This window comes from Ciconia boyciana, chromosome 35, assembly GCF_034638445.1.
Source record: "Ciconia boyciana chromosome 35, ASM3463844v1, whole genome shotgun sequence".
In the NCBI taxonomy this organism is placed as follows: Eukaryota; Metazoa; Chordata; class Aves; order Ciconiiformes; family Ciconiidae; genus Ciconia; species Ciconia boyciana.
Window position 1 is genome coordinate 88675 of NC_132968.1, and position 19877 is coordinate 108551.

Genomic DNA, 19877 nt, shown 5'->3' on the forward strand with positions numbered 1-19877 from the left:
CTGACACAGCCTCCGGCGCAGTCCCAGCCCTGTGCTTCCCACGGCACGAGGGTGGCTGCACACTCTCACCTTGGGCTCTTGGGTGTGCCTGGCATAGGAGATGCTCAGTGCTCCTGGTCGACACAGCAGGGTTCAGGGGGTGAAAAATCCATTTACCCCCACACACGCAGCCCTGTCCTGTGACGGCCCCCCACCACAGTGACGTGACACCTGTAGCAGAGCCGTCTCTCATATATGGTCATGAATGGCGCTGGAGAAGTTCATTGGAGGGCTGGGCTGTGTCGGAGGGGAGATAGCTCCCGATAATGTCGAAAAAGGCCCTGCTGCTTTGATTGGCTCATCCTGTAGCTGGGCTGGCATCTGCAGAGATATCTTGCCCTCCTGTCGTCATTGTCCCCAGGAGTCCCCAGGAGCCGTGGCAGGGAGTGTGGCAGAGCAGGGATGTGCTGGCAGGGCAGGAGGCTCAGGATGGGCACAGAGGGAGTCCTGTCCCCTCGGATGCTGGGGCTGCTCCTCTGGGTACAGCTGTGCAGAGGTAAGTGCCAGTTCCATTGTCCCACAGCCCAGGCCCAGCGGGTACCAGCATGGCCATCGGGATCTGTCCGGGAATGGGGTTTCTTTGCAGGTGCTACTGAGGTGAGGGTCAGAAGGTGCTCAGGTCCATGGAGCCTGTGCCTGCCTGTCTGGGTGGGAGAGAGCTTGTCCTTTTCCAGGGCTCCGGTTTTTGGGGCAGCCTGTGCCTGGCTGGATGCATAGACACCCTGTCCTGGGGTAGCCTTTGGGGACCCCTGTTCCCCCGCACTGTGCCTCTGGAGCCGGTGGTGGCCTAGCTGGGGATGGCAGCAGGCAGAGATCCCCAGGGCACTGCCAACCTCTGGGGTACCCCAGAGGCTTTGTGTGCTGCTCTCGGCCCCCTTGTTCCAGGGCAGCCCTGAGCCCATGAGGGCAGTTTGTGCCCTGCAGAGGGAAGGGGATGGGGGCATCTGCGTCGAGGGACATCCTTCCTGGGGGGCCTGTCCCAGTGCAGGGGCTGGGCTGACACCAGGGGCGAGGAGGGGATGTGGGTGTGGGGATCAGTGGAATGGTCTCGGTGGGAACAGGGAAAGCCCTGGGGGTGGGGGTGGGTTTGGATGGTGCCAGGGCAGGTGGTTTGCATGGGAAGCTGCAGGGCTGTGTCCAGGGGGCTGTTCAGGGGGTGCTGGGCTGGGGAAGAGCGGGTGCCCTGTGCAGGGCTGGGCACAGTGTGCAGGTGTGCGTGGGCAGGGGGCAGGTGGCCGTTGGGGTGGGAAAAGGTGCCTTGTGCGGTGGGATGGCGAATGACCCAGCAGGGCCAGACCTGCTCACCCCCAGCCTCACGCAGCCCGTGGGAATTGAAGGGATCCCCGCACCGCACTGGGGACAGCCTGGAGGGGAGTGGGCTCCCACCCTGGCACCTCTGCCATGGCCTGCGCAGGGGCTTCCCCCAGACCTGCAGTGCTGCGGCTTGGAGCACTCCTGACCGGTGCCATGTTGGTGTTTGAAGGGGCTGCAGAGGTGAGGCTGGAGAATGGCGACAACGACTGTGCTGGGAGAGTGGAGGTGAAACATCAGGGCCAGTGGGGGACCGTGTGTGATGACTACTGGAACATGAATGATGCAGCAGTGCTTTGTAAGCAGCTGGACTGTGGGTCTGCTGTTGGAGCTCCTCAGTATGGACATTTTGGGCAAGGATCTGGCCCCATTTGGCTGGATGATGTTGGCTGTAATGGCACCGAGTCTGCCCTGTCTGACTGCTCACACAGAGGATGGGGCGAAAATGACTGCGGTCATGGTGAGGATGCTGCAGTGATGTGTTCAGGTAAGGGGACAGCCTATTCCCCACCTCTGGGGAAGTGACGGGGCAAGAGACCTTGCGTGTGCCCTCAAGGACCAACAAGTGGGCATTACAGCACTCCCCAGTATGGCCAGTCACACTGCTGAGCCGGGACTGTCATTGCTGGTGTTCTCAGTGCCTGGGAAAAGCCCAGAGGGAGCCTAGCCCAGGCTGAACTAACCCTGCCGCAGTCTCTCAGCCACTCTTCAGTCAGTGTCTTGGGCTGCAGATGAATCCTCCATCCCTGCCCTGGGGTGTCCACTGATCTCCACTGGTCTCTACCCATTCTGCCAGCTCTGAGACAACAGTGCTGAGGGTCCCTGTGCTGGAGAAACCAGAGGGATTTGCTTGGCACTGCACACCTTGGAGGAAGGGCATGAGATGGCTGGTCCCCTGGGTCATTGCCCTTCACAGGCATGAGTACCTCAACTGAATCAAAAGGGCTTTTCCGAGAGCATGAGTGCTGGGCCCTGGGAGAGGAGCAGGGTGGCACACAGCCCTCTCACTGCCTGTCCCCAGGGCTCGGCTGTGTGGTCCAGCCAGCTCCTGCAAGGCTTAGGAGCTTGGCAGCTGCTTGACTCTGGCTGCTCCCTTCTGCATCACTGCATGCATGGGTTGGTACTGGGACATCACTGGAGCTGTCACAGCCCAACGGGGACACAGCCCCATGGAGGCAGCGCTGACCTGCTGCCCAGCCTCTCTTGCCTGCCCATGGTTCCCCACACTGCCCCATGAAACAGAGGCTTTGGCAGCACTTTCTGACTCTCGTCTGTGCCTGCTGTCACCCTCTGAGGCAGCATGAGCCCAGGGGGGCATGCAGGTCTCCTGTCTCTCTGCCTGGACTTTGGCTTGGGACCTGTGCACCTCTGGACAGAGCACTGTGTGCCTGGCTGAGGACACCCCCTCCGAGCAGGCATCGGAGAGGGCTGGACAGGCACCAGCCATGGTAACAGCTGCACCATTTCTGTGCTCTGTGACATCTCCCCCTAACAGCAACCTCCCAACACCCCAGAACACCCCTGGGAGCAGGGTGCATTTCTGGCTGCGTCAAGGTGCTGGTCCTGCCTGGTCGCAAGCTCTGCAGGGGCTGAGCAGGCTGCAGCAGTCATTATCATCTGGGCCAATTCTCCCAAACCCGAACTGCGCACACCACACTGCAGTGCTGGTGGGACCATGCCAGGCAGCACAGGGTGCCTTGTGTAGCAGCAGGTTGTCCAAGCATTTCCTGTTGCTGCAGAAGACACATACCTATGAGTGCTGTGATGGCGTAGAGAAGGTGTGCAGGGGGGCATGGTGTGTTTGTGTCACCAACACTCCCCCAACAGCTTCCTCTGGGATGTTCAGTGGGTGATTTGGTCACGGCTTGCTTGGAGGTGATGCAGGATGTGGTCCTGTATCTGTCAGAGGACTCTGGGAACTCCAGTTACTTTGTTTTTCCAGGGTTTGTCCGGCTGGTAGAAGGGAATAGCCGCTGCTCAGGACGTCTGGAGATCCATGATGGGGACCAGTGGAAAACTGTCTGTGACTCCCACTTTGGTCCCAAAGCTGCTGACGTGGTCTGCAGGGAGCTGCAGTGTGGGGTGGCCCTGCCTGTCACTGGGGCAGCTCACTTTGGAGAAGGGGTGGGTCCCACCTGGGATGGAGATCTGCAGTGTGTGGGGAATGAATCCCTCCTCATCTCCTGCCCCAGGTGGTCCCGCAGGGACCAGCCCTGCACCCACATGAACAGCGCTGCTGTCACCTGCACACGTAAGGACTCGGGGTGGGGTGGTGAACACTGGGTGAGCTCCAGCCTGAGGGGGGACATGTTTTGCCTATGGAGACAAGGGAACTGGGGTACCTGTTCCCACAGGCTGGCAGAGAGGTGACCTTCCTGGGGCATCCTAGACAAGGGCAGGGCAGGGCTGATGCCCAAGGACAAGGAGGGGCATGGGTTTGGAGGTCTCACTGGGATCATCCTGTTGCACCGCAGGGGACAGAGAAAGGCGTGAAGGTGGAGGATGAGCTGGGAGATGCCCAGGGCAGGCTGTGGTCCAGGGGAGCTCAGGACGTGGGCAGAAGCAGCAGTGTGTGCTTGGGGGAGCCGTGGTGGGGGCAGGTCTCTTCTCAGGGTGCTGGCTGGGGAGGAGCGGGTGCCCTGGGTGGGCATGGGATGGGGCCAGGTTGCAGGGGGCCATTGGGGTGGAAGGAAGTGCAAAAGTCTGTGGGGCCACAAATGACCCAGTGGGGCTGGAGCTGGGCATCCCCAGCCTTGTACAGACTGTGGAGATAGAAGGGACCCCTGCACTGCCCTGGGGACAGCCTGGAGGGCAGTGGGCTCCCACCGTGGCACCTCTGACACCACCAAAGCAGGAGTTCCCCCAGACCCACAGTGCTGGGGCTCGGCACTGTCCTAACTGGTCCTGTATCAGTGTTTGAAGGGGCTGTGGACGTGAGGTTGGTGGACGGCAACAACGACTGTGCTGGGAGAGTGGAGGTGAAACAACAGGGCCAGTGGGGGACCGTGTGTGGTAACTACTGGGACATGCAGGATGCTGCAGTGGTTTGTAAGCAGCTGGACTGTGGGTCTGCTGTTGGAGCTCCTAAATACGGAGGCTTTGGGCCAGGATCTGGCCCCATTTGGCTGGATGATGTTGGCTGTAATGGCACCGAGTCTGCCCTGTCTGACTGCCCACACGGAGGATGGGGTGAACATGACTGCAGTCACAGCCTGGACGCTGGAGTGATATGTTCAGGTAAGGGGACAGCCTGTTCTCCACCTTTGGGTCTGGGACAGGGGACAAGGGACCTGGCTGTGCCTTCAGGGTGCAACAGGCTAATGCCAGAGCAGGGCCCGGTGTGGCTGGTCGAACTGCTGAGCTGGGACTGTCATTGCTGATGAACTCGGTCCCTGGGGAAAGCCCAGTGGGAACCTGCCCCAGGGTGCCCCTACCCTGCCTGGCCCCCGAGGTGGCTCAGATGAATCCCTCTGCCATGCTCTGACATGTCTGTTGGTTCCCATCTTTCTCCTCCCTTTCACCCAGGCCCCGTCTGGCAGCAGTGAGGGCCAGGTCCCCCCATGCCAGAGGTGCCAAGAGTGACTCATGCAGCCACCCACAGCCTCGGGGAAGGGCATGAGATGGATGAGGAAGTTTGGGTTTGCCCCCGGCAGACAAGGGTCCCTTGGCCCAAGCAAAGGTATTGCTTGGAGAGGAGGAGTGCTGGGCTTGGGCAGAGGAACAGGGTGGCATGTGGCACCTCCTTCCTCCCTCAGGGTCACCCCACAAGAGCCTGCCCAGGGGGCAAAAGCACGTCCAGGAGTGCTACCTCACTGCCCAGCCTCTCATGTCTGTCCCAGCCTCTGGCTACCTTGCGCTTTTGGGTTTGCCAGCACTTTGCTGGCTCTCCTCTGTGCCTGCCCTTGCACTGGGAGCTCGTGTAAGCCCAGGGTTGCTCTTCTGTCCACTCTCCGCCCTCTGCCCGGCTGTTGGCCAGGGACACGCGTGCCCAGCAGTGCACTCTGGTCATGCCTGAGGACCTTCTTCCCGGCAGGCGCCGGAGCGGGAGGCTGGCACAGACACTGACCACACGTACAGCCTGACTACCTTTGCCCTGTGACATGTCTCATCTACCAGCAGCACCCCAACAGCCCAAGACCCCCATGGAAGGGGGTGCATTTCTGGTGGCACCAAGGAGTTCTTCACGCTGGGCCCTGAGCTTGGTGGGGCAGAGCAGGCTGCAGCAGCCAACAGCGTCTGGGAGCATTTCGCCATATCCCAAGTGCTCTGGGTGCTGCAGTGGCCAGGGACCAGCGCTGGGTAGCCCAAGGTCTCTGGGGCAGCAGCGGTTTGTCTGAGAGATTCCTGTGGCTGTGAGCTTGGGAGAGAAGCAAGCCCACAAGTGCCATGGTGATGTCTGAGGAGCAGCAGTGGGAGCCCGAATTTTTTGTGCCATCAGCACCCCCTGAGAGCAGCTGGTGAGGTCATGAGGCTTTTTGCCTTTGACCACCTTGGAGATCAGATGGGACATGGTCAGGGGACTGCCAGAGGGTGGTGGGAACTCTTGGGGGTCCTTGTTTGCTGCAGGATCTGTCTGGCTGGTCAGAGAGAATAGCCCTACTAAGGATGTAAAGTGATCCATGACGGGGACTTTTGGAAAACTGTCTGCCACTCACACTTTGATCCCAAAGTCACCAACATCGTGTGCAGGCTTTGCTGTGGGTCTGCAATAGACACATACTCTTGAGTGCTGCGATGCTGTAGAGAAGGGGCACTGGGGGACCTGGATATGTTTGTGTCACCAACACTCCCCCAACAGCTTCCTCTGGGACGTTCAGTGCATGATATGGTCATGGATTGCTTGGAGGTGATGTGGGAACGTGGGCATTTAAGTGCCAGAGAGCTCTCAGTTGTTTTGTTTTTCCCAGGCTTTGTCCGGCTGGTAGAAGGGAAGAGCCACTGCTCAGGACGTGTGGAGATCCATGATGGGGACCAGTGGAAAACTGTCTGTGATTCCCACTTTGGTCCCAAAGCTGCTGACGTGGTCTGCAGGGAGCTGCAGTGTGGGGTGGCCCTGCCTGTAGCTGGGGCAGCTCACTTTGGAGAAGGGGTGGGTCCCACCTGGGATGGAGAGCTGCAGTGTGTGGGGAATGAATCTCTCCTCAACTCCTGCCCCAGGGGGTCCCCCAGGGACCAGCCCTGCACCCACATGAACAGCGCTGCTGTCACCTGCACACGTAAGGACCCAGGGTGGGGTGTTGAACACCGGGACTGTGCTGGGGCTCGAGGAAGAGGGCAAGGCCCGTGCTGGGCTGGGCGTGAGGACAGGAGGGCTGATGGGTTGTCTGCAGCATGAAAATAGTGCAGAGGGAGAAGAAAGGCATGCTGTGCCTCTGGCCTCTCCGCCAGCTTCTGAGGGTGCAAGAGCACCGATCCACCCTCAGTCCTCCTCCTCTGTCCCCAGAGTACACAGGGTTCAGGCTGGTGAACGGCAGCACGGCGTGTGCAGGATGGGTGGAGGTCCAGGTGCTGGGGACCTGGGGGACCCTCTGTGCCTCCCACTGGGATCTCTCGGATGCCCACGTTCTCTGTCGTCAACTCAACTGTGGGTTTGCTGAGTCCATTCCTGGAGGAGGGCATTTTGGGAGAGGAATAGGACCAGTCTGGAGAGACTCATTCCACTGTGACGGGACTGAAGTCCACCTGGGACAGTGCCCAGTGATCACCCTGGGGGCCTCACCGTGCTCCCATGGGAATAACGCCGCTGTCATTTGCTCAGGTGAGTGCTGGGAAAATGCTGCATTGACTCCCTTTGCCCCTTGTGTGTGACATGGGCACCTAAAGCAGGCGTCCCATGGCAGTACCAGCCTGAATTTCTCCCTGGAGAAAGCCTTGCTTCCCCAGGAGCCTTCTGGAGGGCTTTGCCTGCTCAGGCTGACCGCTCTGCTGTGGGAGAGCTGAGGACTGAACGGAGGCAGGCATCTGCCCTCAGGGCAGCGGCTTAGGCACCAGCACCACTGCCAGGCCTGGGCTCCTGTGTTTTTCTCCTATGGGATGAGCCCAGGACAGGGCTGTGGAGCTCTGCTCCATCCCTCTGGCTGCAGACAACCGCATGCCATCCCCACAGAGAGCCCTGCAGAGCCTCATCCCACCACCCAGGCAGGAGCTGCCTGGTTGCCCCCAGCAGCAGCAGAGCTGGGTGTGAGCTGCAGAGCAGGCACGGGCTTTGCCCTCTCTTCTTGTCAGCACAAGGCTCAATCTTGTCCTGTTTGGTTGGAAAATTCCCCCTTGCCCTCCTCTCTGAAGGATGCCATGCTCTGCAGTGCTGCTGATGGCTGTGGCATCTCTGCTGTCCCCAGGCTCAGCCGGGTTTGCATCCCTGTGGCTGGTGGGTGGAGGGAGCCGGTGCGACGGGCGAGTGGAGATCTTGCAGCGCGGGACGTGGGGCAGAGTCCTGGATGACCAGTGGGACGTGCAGGAGGCCAGCGTGGTGTGCCGGCAGCTGCAGTGCGGACAGGCAGAGGCAGCCTACAACCCCCCAAAGCCTGAGCGAGGGACGGGGCCCCGTAGGGCTGCGAGGGGTCTGGTGTGCAGGGCATGAGACCAAGCTGACCCTCTGCAACACCTCCCTGCCCGAGAGTGCACTGGTGGCAGGGGTTGCAGAGGACGTGGGAGTCATTTGCTGGGGTGAGCAGCACTGCATGTGGCCCCCAGATGATGGGTGGGCAGCCAGCCCCTGACAGCCACTGGGTTTTCTCCCCACTGCAGGGAGCCGGCGGGTCCGTCTGGTGAACGGGTCTGGGCGCTGCGCCGGGAGAGTGGAGATCTACTACCAGGGCAGCTGGGGGACCGTCTGCGACGATGGCTGGGACCTGTCTGATGCTGCTGTCGTTTGCCACCAGCTGGGCTGTGGAGGGGCGGTGGAGGCGGCCAGCTCTGCTCGGTTCAGGGAAGGCTCCGGGCAGATCTGGCTGGATGGCGTGACCTGCTCTGGGGACGAAGCTGCTCTCTGGGACTGCCCTGCCAGGCCCTGGGGGCAGCACGACTGCGGGCACAAAGAGGATGCGGGAGTCATCTGCTCAGGTCTGTGCTGGCAGCTGTGGTGTGAGCCTGCTGCTGGGGAGGCCAGGACGTGGGGAGAGCCACGCATGGCCAAGGCTGTCCCTGGCTGCCACTGAGCCCCTGCCTGTCGCCATCCTGTGGACACCCATGCTCGGGCACCCTCAGTCCCACTGGGGTCCCTGGGGAGCTCAGCCATCCCCAAGTGTTAGCAGGAAGGGCAGGGGTGTCTGTGCATCAGGGACTTCTCTGTGCCCCTGGGTGCAAGGGGCACGTGCTGGCCCTGCCCCTGCCTGGCTGAGGGCCTGGGGAGTGCAGAGGTGTCCTGGCTCCCACAGCTCCAGACCAGCCTCTTCCCCCTTGGTGCCTTTCCTCCCAGAGTTCGTGGCCCTGAGGCTGCAGAACAGCGACGGCTGCTCCGGGCGCCTGCAGGTTTTCTACAACGGGACGTGGGGAAGCATTTGCTCCAACTCGATGACTCTTGACACGGTGTCGCTGGCATGCAAAGAGCTGGGCTGTGGGGACGGAGGATCCCTGGAAACACGCCTGCCCTATGGCAGGGTGTCTGGCCCTGCGTGGCTGGATAATGTGCAGTGTGGGAAGAAAACCAGCTCCTTCTGGCAGTGTCCCTCCGCTCCCTGGGACCCACAGTCATGCGAAGACCTGCGAGAGGAGATCCACATCACCTGCAATGGTAACTCTGAGCCACTCGGGCACAGTGTCACCCCAGCTCCTGCTCCCCTCTATGCACAGCCAAACACAGAGGGCCTTTTCCTTTCTGTGTCAGACCCTTCTGCTGCCGGTGGCACAAACGTGACCACAGCCACACAAGTCCAGCAGCAGTTGTCACCCAGGTTGCCAGCAGCACCTGGGGGAGGCAGAGGCATCTCCAGGGGAGGTCTCAGAAGAGACCACACAGGCTTCAGAAGAGACTCCTCCACAGACACGCTACTGCTGCTCTGTGAACCAGGGACCTTTAGGGGCTGAGCAATCAGGGCCCCCCAGTCCTGCGCGTGTCCCCTGAATGACCGGGCTTCAGATGCTGCCATGACCAAGATGGTACAGGGAGGCACAAGTAGAGCTCAGCCTAACTCTCTTCTGCACCATCCCACACAGCAGCACCTTCACTTCAGTGTTTCTTTCTTCAGGGGCACGCCCAGAAATATCCCCGGAGCCATTGGCCCCATGCCCCAACTCCACGAGCTGCACAGGTATTGAGCTGCTCCTCTGTGTACCCTTCTTGTCTGGCAGGGCTCTGCCTGCTGTCTCAGTGCCATGGGAGGTCTTTGCCTTCTCCAGACAGGGAGAAGATTCGTGCCATGGGAGGCGAGGACGGGTGCTCGGGCAGAGTGGAGGTGTGGCACCGTGGCTCCTGGGGGACGGTGTGCGACGACTCCTGGGACATGCGGGATGCTGAGGTGGCGTGCAGGCAGCTGGGCTGTGGTCCTGCGGTGTCTGCCCTGAATGAGGCTGCATTTGGGATGGGGCAAGGCCCCATCTGGCTGGAGCAGGTGGAGTGCCGCGGGACGGAGCCATCCCTGCAGGACTGCTGGGCCCGGCCCGGGGATGGCGGTGCTTGCCGGCATAAGGAAGACGCTGCCGTGCGCTGCTCAGGTGAGGGGCAGGGCTGGGACCCCTTGCTGGAGTATTGGCAGGGAGCTGGGGAAGGCCTTTCACCCCCTTGGTCCTGGCATGGCCCCTGACCTCCCGAGAGCAAGACTGTTCCTGCAGAGTGCAGGAGCCTGGTGCCAGGCAGGGAGCAGCCTCGGTGGAACTGGGTGTCCTCTGGGCACTGCCTGTGGGGCCCTGCAGCCCCAGGGCTATGCCCTGGGCTGCCTGTGCCATCCTGCCTGCTGCCCAGAGCAGAGGCCCTGGGCCCTGTCCCGGTCACCCTTTCTGGCACTACTGGAGGGGCACTTTGGGTGGGATGTGTCAGGGACATCTACAGACACACACGCGGTGTGTTGGTGAGGAGGCTACCCGATACCTGCACACCCACCCTCTCAGCCCAGCTCTCCTTTTCCTCCTCTGCAGCTACACCCAGGACAGCAGCATCCCCAACCCGAGCAGGTAACTTGTCCTCCTGCCTGAGGCTGGGTATCCCTGGGGCCAGGCTGTGACCCACAGCTGGATGGAAGGGGCTGCTTGCTGGGGTGGGAAACTCCTAGGAGGAGGCACTGGGGAGGTGGTGGTGGTGTCGGGGAGGGTTGCAATGTACTCAGCAGGGTGGAAGCTTGCCCATGAGTCCCCCCTGAGTCCCTCCACCCCCTGCTGCCTTGTGTGATGGGAGTCAGGGCTGGTGCTGCCCCCTCCTCTCCCAGGCCTGGTGCTGCCCCTTCCATGTTCTTGCCCATACAGGTCCCACGCGGGGCCGTTTGACCAGCAGCGGGAGAGTCTCCATGCCCATCATCATCTGCATCATCCTGGGGGCCCTCCTCTGCCTGCTCCTGGCCCTCCTGGCTGGGCAAGTGCTAAGGGCCAGGTCGGGACGCAGAGGTGGGTCCTTCCACAGCAGTCCCAGGGGGAGATGCCTCCTGGAAGGGTTGTGGGGTGCTGTGGGTTGTCCGTGAGGGGCACAGGCAGAGCTGGAGGGGATGAGACTGTGTGCTGCCACCTGTCCCATGCACCGCCCCATTGACTGCCTGGCCGTGGGGCACCAGCAGCAAGGGTTAGAGAGAGCTCAGAGGCATGGGGGGCTAGCACTGGGGCAAGGAGAGAAATGGCAGACTGAGGATGGCCAAGGCTGTCAGTGTTCTGGGTAGTGCTGGAAGGGGCTCTGGGGTAGCACAGATGACAGGAGGCGTGTGGGGCAGTAGGGTCCATCTCCGTGGTGTCAGGTCCCCATCCTGTCGCTCTGCCCAGCCCTGCCCACCCCATGGCAGGGCAGGGGCCCTGCTGTAGACCCATGGGGCAGATAGGGAGCAGCTCCAGGTGGAGAGGAAACATGGGAGCTGCTCCAGGGTCAGACAAGGGGGGCATGACCCAGGGGCCAGAGGACCATGAGCGCTGTCTCTGAAAGGATGATGCGAGGGTGATGCAGCCCTAGATGATCTCCACAGCAACGTTGCCCTCACTGCGGATGCAGCAGCCGTGCCTGGACAGTGCAGTGGGTCTGTGCTGTCAGAGCAGTCCTGGGCTGGCCCAAGCAACAGGTCTGGGGGAGCACAGTGGGATCCCAACACCCGTCTGCCTCTCCCTGGGCCAGCCCTGCCTCTGTCCCCAGGCTCCAGGAGAGCTCAGGAGCTCTTTCCCGAGGCCGTGTACGAGGAGATCGGTTACAGCCCAGTGTGGGAGAAGCAGGCAAGGTTTGGTCGCTCAGGTGGGTGTGGGTCCTCCCTGGAGGCACATCTGCAGGACCCTTTCCCTTGGCCCAACCCAGAGATGATCCATTGGAGCCCTGGCCACTGTGGTCCCTGCAGCACTGGGGCCATGTGGTCTGTGGGGAGAGCATCCACGCCTTGGGTGCAGAAGAGGAGCTTTTCCCGGCCCAGCTGACCAGCCCCTCTGTTCCTGCCCCTTCACCCCATGTGACACCTGAGGAGTGAGGGAAGGGGCTGTCCTAGGGCAGCTCAGGGAGCACCTTTGAGACAGTGTTTGTCCTAGGGGAGCCCGGTAAATTCCCCGCCCTCCTCCTCATGCAGCCCCAGCTCTGTGGGTCCCCCTTCCCCAGCAGTGCTGGCCATGAGACAGGTCAGTGGGGCTCGCTCCATAACACCTGCTGTGCATCTCTCCAGGCTCCTATGCAGAGGAGTCCCTGACCCAGCTGCAGCCCTACCCTGGGGACACCGAGGAGGAGGATGGTCTGGGATCTGCACCAGGTAACGGAGGCAGGAAGGGGTTGATCTCCCTGTAGACATGTGATGGACAGAGGTGTCACGGAGTGTCACCATCAGAGATGGGGAGGACATGGGGGTCTCCTGTGGTGCTGCCAACACCAGTGTCTCAGCCCTGTGTTTCCATGTGCATCGTCCCATCCTCTGCTCTGCAGGACATATCTTCTCACTGTAACCAACTTCCCTCTCCTTTCAGATGTTCTTGTTGTGCCTGGAGGCGACCCAGCAGATGGCTATGATGATGCCAAGGAGGTTCCTGACTTTGGGGAGGGTGCTGAACGTGAGCAGGGAGCTTGGGAAATGCCCAGGGTGCCAGAGGAGGGAGCAGGGCCCAGGGATGCACTAGGAGGTGAGAGGGAAAGATAGCGCTGCTGGTTCCTGGGGTGCCATCCCTGGTGCCACCCATGTCACTACCGTCCTGACACCCAAACCTCCTGGGAAGGGGGAAACTGCTGTGGGAGCTTTCCTTATAGGGACTGTGGGTGGGAGAAGGAGCCGAATGTGGTGAGGAGGAGGGAGGAAGGTGATGTACAGACCCCAGGGGGCAAACTGCACTGTCCTGCCTTGCTGCTTGCAGGGGGCAGCCTGCGCTCCCGGAGAAGTGCTGGGGTCCCTGGAGCTGAAGGAGACACCTCGTCCCTGCCCCTGGGGAGCATGGGCTATGATGATGCTCAAGAGGTGTCTGTGGCACATCCCCATGAGGACACAAAGGCTGTGACAGCGCAGCTTGGTGCACAACAGTCCCTGAGCCCCCGGCCAGGAGAGCCCATCCCTGCTGTGCAGCTGGGTGCAGCCAGGAGGGAGGAGAGCTCTGTGCAGCTGGGAGAGCTGTGAACACCAGGGAAACATCTCCCTTTACCACTGGCAGCAGAAACAGCTTGCAGTTTCCTCTATTTTTTTTCCCACTTTTACACTGTGCGTCCATATTTGTTCTTATTAAAAGACTCTGAGGGCTTTGACCCAGAGCTGGGTCTTGCCTGCCCAGGTGTTGGGTCACCTCCCTGAGGCTGATCAGGGGGAGCAGAGAACGATGACACAGTGGTAGGCAAGGGGCACATCTCAGGGACAGCAGGCTCGGGGTCAGGCTGTGGGGCTGCAAGAACCCGTGGTCCCTGGGGAATAATCCTGCTGCCAGAGACATTTCCATGCTGCTGGCCATGGGCAGTTTCTAGTCAAAATGGCTCTCTGGTAGGTGTCATGGTGCACCCCAGCGGGAACATCCATTTCCTCACCCTCGGGTTTCCAGCTGCTCTTTCCCACAGGCCCAGCCTGGGCCACACTGGTCCCCCAGTGCAGAGGCCAATGCCAGAGCTGCTATGTCAGGGTCAGTCCTGGGCTGTGGCCCCACAGAAGTGAACCCTTATGTGCCTGAGTCCCCTGAACACCCCAGCCATCCCCAGGGGGTATCATGGCCCACAGATTATCTCCGACATTGGTTAGGATGCAGCTCTGCTCCCCACTGCCCCAGCACAGGGTGCAGAGCCACTTTCTGGGACACACGAGCTGAGATTCCCTGTCCTCATGCTCTGCCAGGACCCCAGTCTCCATGGGCTGTTCCCACTGCCTTGGGCCTTTGCAGACCCTGAGCAGTCTTGTCACAGACACAGGGCTGCCTTCTTCCTGAGCAGGGGCTGTAAGGCCCCACGGCAGCCCTGGGACCCCCTCCTCGTGCTCCCCTCCAGCCCCCAGCCCTGCCCTCCTGCTGCTTCCCCAGGGCTCTCAGTTTGGGTTTGTGTCAGGGCAGTGTGAGGTACAGGAGGGATAGGAGCAGGGGGGATGAGGGCACCTTTCCCTCAGTGCTTTTGGAGGGCCAGGGAATGGAGATAGAAGCCCCACACGACGTGTGCTGCAGCCAAAAGCCATGGCCTGGAGAAGGACCCATCCAGGAGGATGCTCATGTGGGCACGTTTCTATGGCAGAGGAGATTTTGTGTCCCTCCCTTAAAACAGGTGCTGACAGGAGTGGAGCCCCGGTCCCTCTCCGTTGGCCAGGGCTTTCACAAGCCCCAGGAGCCATGGGCAGAAAAACCTCTTACACAAGAGCCAGGCAGTGAGAAGGGTTTGACACTTGGGCAGGACGTGGAGCCCAAATTACCCTCCCTGCTCCCACTGGTGGGTCTCTACATCCCCCTGGACCTTCCCTGAAAGGCTCCTCTGCTGCAGGCTGGAAGGCAAAAGCAGAGTCAGGGCAAAAGCACCCCTGGAGATGCTGGGCATTGAACCCAGGACCTCCCACATGCAAAGCAGGCGCTCTGCCACTGAGCTACATCCCCTTGACACCTGCCAGCAGGAGAGACACTCTCCTCCCATGATGTGTCTATGACAAGCACGGTCCTGTTGTCCCCTGCATGCCCAGGGACCCTCTGCAGAAAAAAGCACTTAAACCCTTCTGAGATGGGGAAGCTGGGACTGCCTCTGTGCTGGGGCCTGATGCTGGCACAGGGCTGCACTGCAGAGTGCTGCCCCTTCAACGCCTCTGCAGGGCAATGGGGCAGAAGGAGGCTCTTGCTGCAGGTGCTGCTCCCATGCTTTGGCCCACTCCGGGATGGGTCGATGGAGAGGAGAAACCTGATTCCCCTGAGCCTCCTCTGCCACCCAGGGCAACACCCCTCTGTGCCACATCTGTCCCCAACTCCACAGCAGGAGCAGTGCAACAGGGTGAGGGAAATGCCCTGCCTGGGGTGAGGTGCCCGCAGGCTCCGATGGCATCCCAGGGCATGCTGTGGAGGGGACGTGGTGGCAGAAATCTTATACCCCCTTCTCCAGGCACAGGCCTCCCCCTGCAGCCCTCTGTTCCCCAGCATCCCTGGAGTGACTTGAAGAGCAGGCTTCCATCTCCATGGGGCTGGGCATGTGGGTTGGGCTCAGGGACCTTCCCATTCCTTCAGCACTGATGACTGTCCTGGCAGCAAAGCAGTGCCCTGGGACAGCCCTGGCTGGGGTCTCTGTGGCAGGGTGGGTGAGTGTGTTCAGCTGCTAACTCAAAGGCTGATGGTTTGACCACATGCAGGGATGGTGTCCTCATGGTGGCACAGCTGGGACAATTGTGTTGCCCAATGCCATAGATTTTTCCCTGCTGAGCCTCTGCCTGGCAGAGAGTGTTTGGGGGAAGCAACACCAGACCACAGTCCCTGTGAACTTCTGGAGTGGTTGAGTGGAGTTAAGGGGGTGGACTGCTCACCTCTTCTGCTTTGCACGCATCCTCAGCAACCACTCTCCCATTCTTGCTCAAGAAAGGCCTAGAAGGACTCTTCTGGAGCAGTGATAATCCTGCAGGCACTACCTCTGCAGCCAAGCTTGTTCAAGGTCATGCTCAAAGCTGACAAGACAGTAACTGTGCTTGGACAGGCAGTCTCTCCCTCTCACCACCTCTCACTTGCGCTCAGTCACAACAAAAGCCAAACTTCTCTGGAGGTGCATCCCTTAGGAGCCAGCTATGAGGCAGCAGAACTGCACAGGGTTAGAACATGCACGTTGCTGTGCGACTGTAGTCCAGTATGTGCCATTCCTTGGCCTGACTGGGGAGAGGCTGAGACTGGAGACAGAGGGAGATGTCCTGGGTCACAGCTGTCACTGTGTTCCTGAGGGGCGAGCAGGGTTCTGTAGCAGCAAGAGGTTGCAAGAGGGGAGCCCAGCAGCTTGTTGGAGCTCATGAGCAGGTCTTTCTTCCTCTGTGCAGGGACTGATGGCTGTGAGGGGCTGCAGCTGGTCTAGACAGTGCAGTCTGGTGGGTGAGTCTATTTGGGCATGGCTTTGTCAGCTGACCTTGGCACATCAGAGGTCTCGCTGTGACAGACCTCTGGAGGGAGGATGCTGCCATTCAGGCCTCAGCTCCAGGGAGTGCCTCTCCCTGGGACTAGGGGGACAGTGGCCTCCCCCACGGGCAGTATGCTCTGGTCTGCAATCTGAGGTCCAGGTGAAGGATGTGTGTGAGGATGGGAGCAGTCTGTGCACCATCAAGAATGACAAAGAGGAGAGAGACAAGGTCTTTGCAGACACCCCACAAAGGAGAGGTCCCAATTGCTGTGGAGCAGGGAAGGAGGGACAGATGGAGACCACCCCAAAGAAGCACTGAATGGAGAGTCCTGTTGAGGAGAAGGCTGGGGACTTGTGGTGCAAGAGGAAGGCTCCTTCCAACCCGCAGATCTGCAGCTACAGTGCAGGGGCAGTGCCCTGGCAAGAGGTGAAGGAGCAAGGAGGGCCAGGGTAGGCTGGAAGAAGGCAGGATGGCTCTGCAAAAGACTAAGGGAGGAAACTACTGCAGAAGCCCAGGGCTGAACCAGGGACCTTTAGATCTTCATTGTCATGCTCTGCCAGCTGAGCTGCTTCAGCCCTTGTCCCAATTCCACCCCTGCCAGGCCACAGGCTGACACACATGAGGAGCATTCCTCGGGGAGGTTCCCAGGGAAGAGTCATTCTCAGCCCTGGGCAGAGGGACCCGTCTTCTCCCTGCCTCCATGGCCAGGTGGGCTCCAGATTTGGGTGGAGGCCAGCTTACACTGGGCGTGCCAAAATGTGTGTGGGACTTCAGTAGAAACGTGACAGTGGCAAAGAGGTTGAGCCGGCCAGACACGTGTAACGGCAAAGGCTGAGGGTGGAAGAAGTGTGGGGCTGTTGGAAGACCTTATCTCCTTCCCCATGGAAGGCCTCCTCCCCACCCTTTTTTCCCCAGCTCAACTTCACCCCTTTATTCCCAACTCTTCTACCTCCTCCCCTCTGAGCAGCGCTAGGCGATGGGGAATGGGGGTTGTGGTCAGTCCAGAACACTTCTTGCCTGCTGCTCCTTCCCTCTCATACTTTTCCCATGGGGTCCCTCCTACACGCTACAGTCCTTCAAGATGAGCCTGCTCCACTCTGGGCTCTCCACAGGGCACAGTTCTTTCAGGAATTACCCAACATCTCCAGTATTGTGTCCTCCATGGACTGCAGGGCTTACATTGACCACCATGGTCTTCTCCATAGGCTGCAGGAAAATACCTGCTGTGCTGTGGTATTCTCCTTGGGCTGCAGGGGAATATCTGCTCTGGTGCCTGGAGCACCTCCTCCTCCTCCTTCTTCACCGACCATGGTGTTTGCAGGGCTGTTTCTCACACTTTTTTTCCCTCTAACTGCTATCCCAGTCTAGCAGTTGTGCCCCTTCTTAAATGCATTTTCACACAAGTTCCACCAGCTTTGTTGCTGGGCTCAGTTTTGGCCAGCGGTGGGTCCCTTTTGGAGCTGGCTGGACCCAGCCCTGTCTAGCATGGAGGCAGCCTTTGGTCTTCTCTCACAGAGGCCACACATGCAGCCTCCTCGCTACCAAAACCTGGACATGGACACCAATGCAAAGTGTAAATCTTTGCCTTGCTAAATGACGTCTCCTCGTCCTCCCTCATCAAGAAATCCAACCTAGTTGCTGGGGAGGAAGAGAGAGCAACAGAGAAGGCCTTGATGCTGTGAAAGCACTCTTCCGCAAATAGCTACAACACTGGTGTATTATCCGTGCTGTGTTGATCACAAATACCAAACATGGCACCATACGGGCTGCTATGCAGAAAATTAACTCCATCCCAGCCAAAACCAGCACAATCTACCTGGAAATATTTCCCAGGATTAGCTGCTCTATCACCTTCCCAGGGTTCGAGGAGAGGCTGACTGGCCTCTAGTTCCCCAGGTCCTCCTTCTTGTCCTTCTTGGAAACAGCAGTGACATTTGATTTCTTCCAGTCTTCGGGCACTTCCCCCATCTCAATGCTCGGTAAAAGATTCTTGGGAGTGTCCTCGCAATGACATCTGCCAGCTCCCTCAGCACTCATGGGTGCATCCCATCAGGGCCCATGGACTTCTGTATGTCCAGTTTGCGTAAGAATTCCCTGACCTGATCCTCTTCCAGCAGGGCTGCTATGTCTGCCTGGCTCCAGACTTGGCATCTCTGGCACCTGGTGTTCCTGAAGGCTGGTCTTGCTAGTAAAAGAGGAGGTGAAGAAGGCATTCAGTACCTCAGCCTCTTCCAAAAGAAGAACGAGGCAACAGGAGGCAGCAGGAGAAGGAGAAGGAGGAGGCAAGAGGAGGACAAGGACGCAACAGAAGCAACAGGATTAAAAAGAGCAGGAGGCAAGAGGAGGCACCAGGAGGAGGAGGAGGCAAGAGGAGGCCACAAGCAAAGGAGGAGGAGGAGTCAACAGGAAGAGGAGGCAATGGGACGCAAATGGAGAATGAGGCAATAAGAGGCAAGAGCGGGCAAAAGGAGGCAAGAGGAGGGAAAAGGAGATGGACATAACAAGATGTAAAGGATGCAAGAGGAGGAAAGAGGAGAAGGAGGAAGAGGCAACAGGAGGCAAATGGAGTTAAGAGGAGGAGGTGGAAGCAAAAGGAGGCAAGAGGCGGCCACTTGAGGCAAGAGGAGGAGGAGGAAAAAGAGAAGGTACCCAGATGCAATAGGAGGAGGAAAAGGAAACAGAGGGCAACAGGAGGAAGAGGAGGTGGCAAGAGGACAAAGGAGGAGGGAAAAGCAGGAGGAGAAGGAGATGGAGAGAACAGGAGAAGACAAGTGGAGGAGGAGGAGGAAGAGTCAAGATGAGGTAGCAGGAGCAGGAGAAGAGAAGGCAACAAAAGGAAACAGGAGGCAAGAGGAGGAAGAGGAGGCAACAGAAGGCAAAAGGAGCGGGAGGAGGCAATAGGAAGAGGAGAAGGAAGGGAAGGAGGAGGCAACAGGTGGTAGCAGGAGGACACAGGAGGAGGAGGCAAGAAAATAAGCAGGCAAGTAGAGGCAACAGAAGGAAGCAAGAAGAGGAGGAAAAGAAGGAGGAAGCAACAGGAGGCAAAAGGAGGAGGAAGACAAAGAAGGTAATAGGCAGAGGAGGAAGAAGAGGAGGAGGAGGAGGAGAATTAGGAAAGGTCAAAGCAGGTGGCAAGAGGAGACAACAGGATGAGGAGGAGAATGTGGAGGAGAAGGAGGAGGAGGAGAGGAGGAGGCAAAAATGAGCAACAGGAGGCAAGAATGAGCAACAGGAGGCAAGAGCAAGAGGAGGAAAGGAGGCTGCTGGAGGCAAGAGGATGCAACAGCAGGAGAAAGAGAGGGAGGTAAAAGGAGGCAGAGCAGGGAGGAGGAGGAGGAAGAAGGGGAGGAAAGAGGAGGCAAGAAGAAGCAAGAGGAAAAGGATGATGAGGAGGAAAAGGCAAGAAGAGGAGGAGAAGGAGGAGGCAGCAGGAGGCAAGAGGATGGTGGGGCAACAGGAGGCCACAAGAGGAGGAAGAGAAGGAGGAGGAGGCAAAAAGAGGCAAGAGGAGGCAACAGTAAGAGAAGGAAGCCTAAGAGGAGGAAGGGGAAAAGGAAGAGGAGGAGAAGAGAAGGAGGAGGAGGAGGAGGAGGTGGAGGAGGAAGAAAAGGAGGAGGAAGAGGAGGAGAGGAGGAGGAAGCAACAGGAGGCATGAGGAGCCAAAAGGAGAGAGAGGCCTAGGATGCAACAAGGGGCAACAATAGGCAACAGGAACAGGATGTGGAAAAGAAGGGAAGAGGAAGCAAGGGAAGGCAACAGAAGGAGGAAGAGGAGGCGACAGGGGTTGAGGAGGAGGAGGAGCGGGAGGAAGCAACAGGAGGTACCAGAAGGAGGAGACAATATGAGGCAAGAGGAGTAGGAGAAGGCAACAGGAGGCAAAAGGAGGACAAGGAAACAAGA

At 59.5% G+C, this 19877-nt stretch overlaps 1 non-coding gene and 1 pseudogene across 1 annotated transcript; one reads left to right on the forward strand and one right to left on the reverse strand.

Annotated features, from left to right (window-relative positions):
- The first annotated feature begins 468 nt into the window (after positions 1–468).
- On the forward strand, positions 469–13055 carry LOC140645571 (scavenger receptor cysteine-rich type 1 protein M130-like; annotated as a pseudogene).
- Positions 13056–14421: 1366 nt separating this feature from the next.
- TRNAA-UGC (transfer RNA alanine (anticodon UGC)) lies at positions 14422–14493 on the reverse strand. Its single transcript has one exon. It is a non-coding gene; the product is annotated as a tRNA-Ala (tRNA).
- Positions 14494–19877: the final 5384 nt, after the last annotated feature.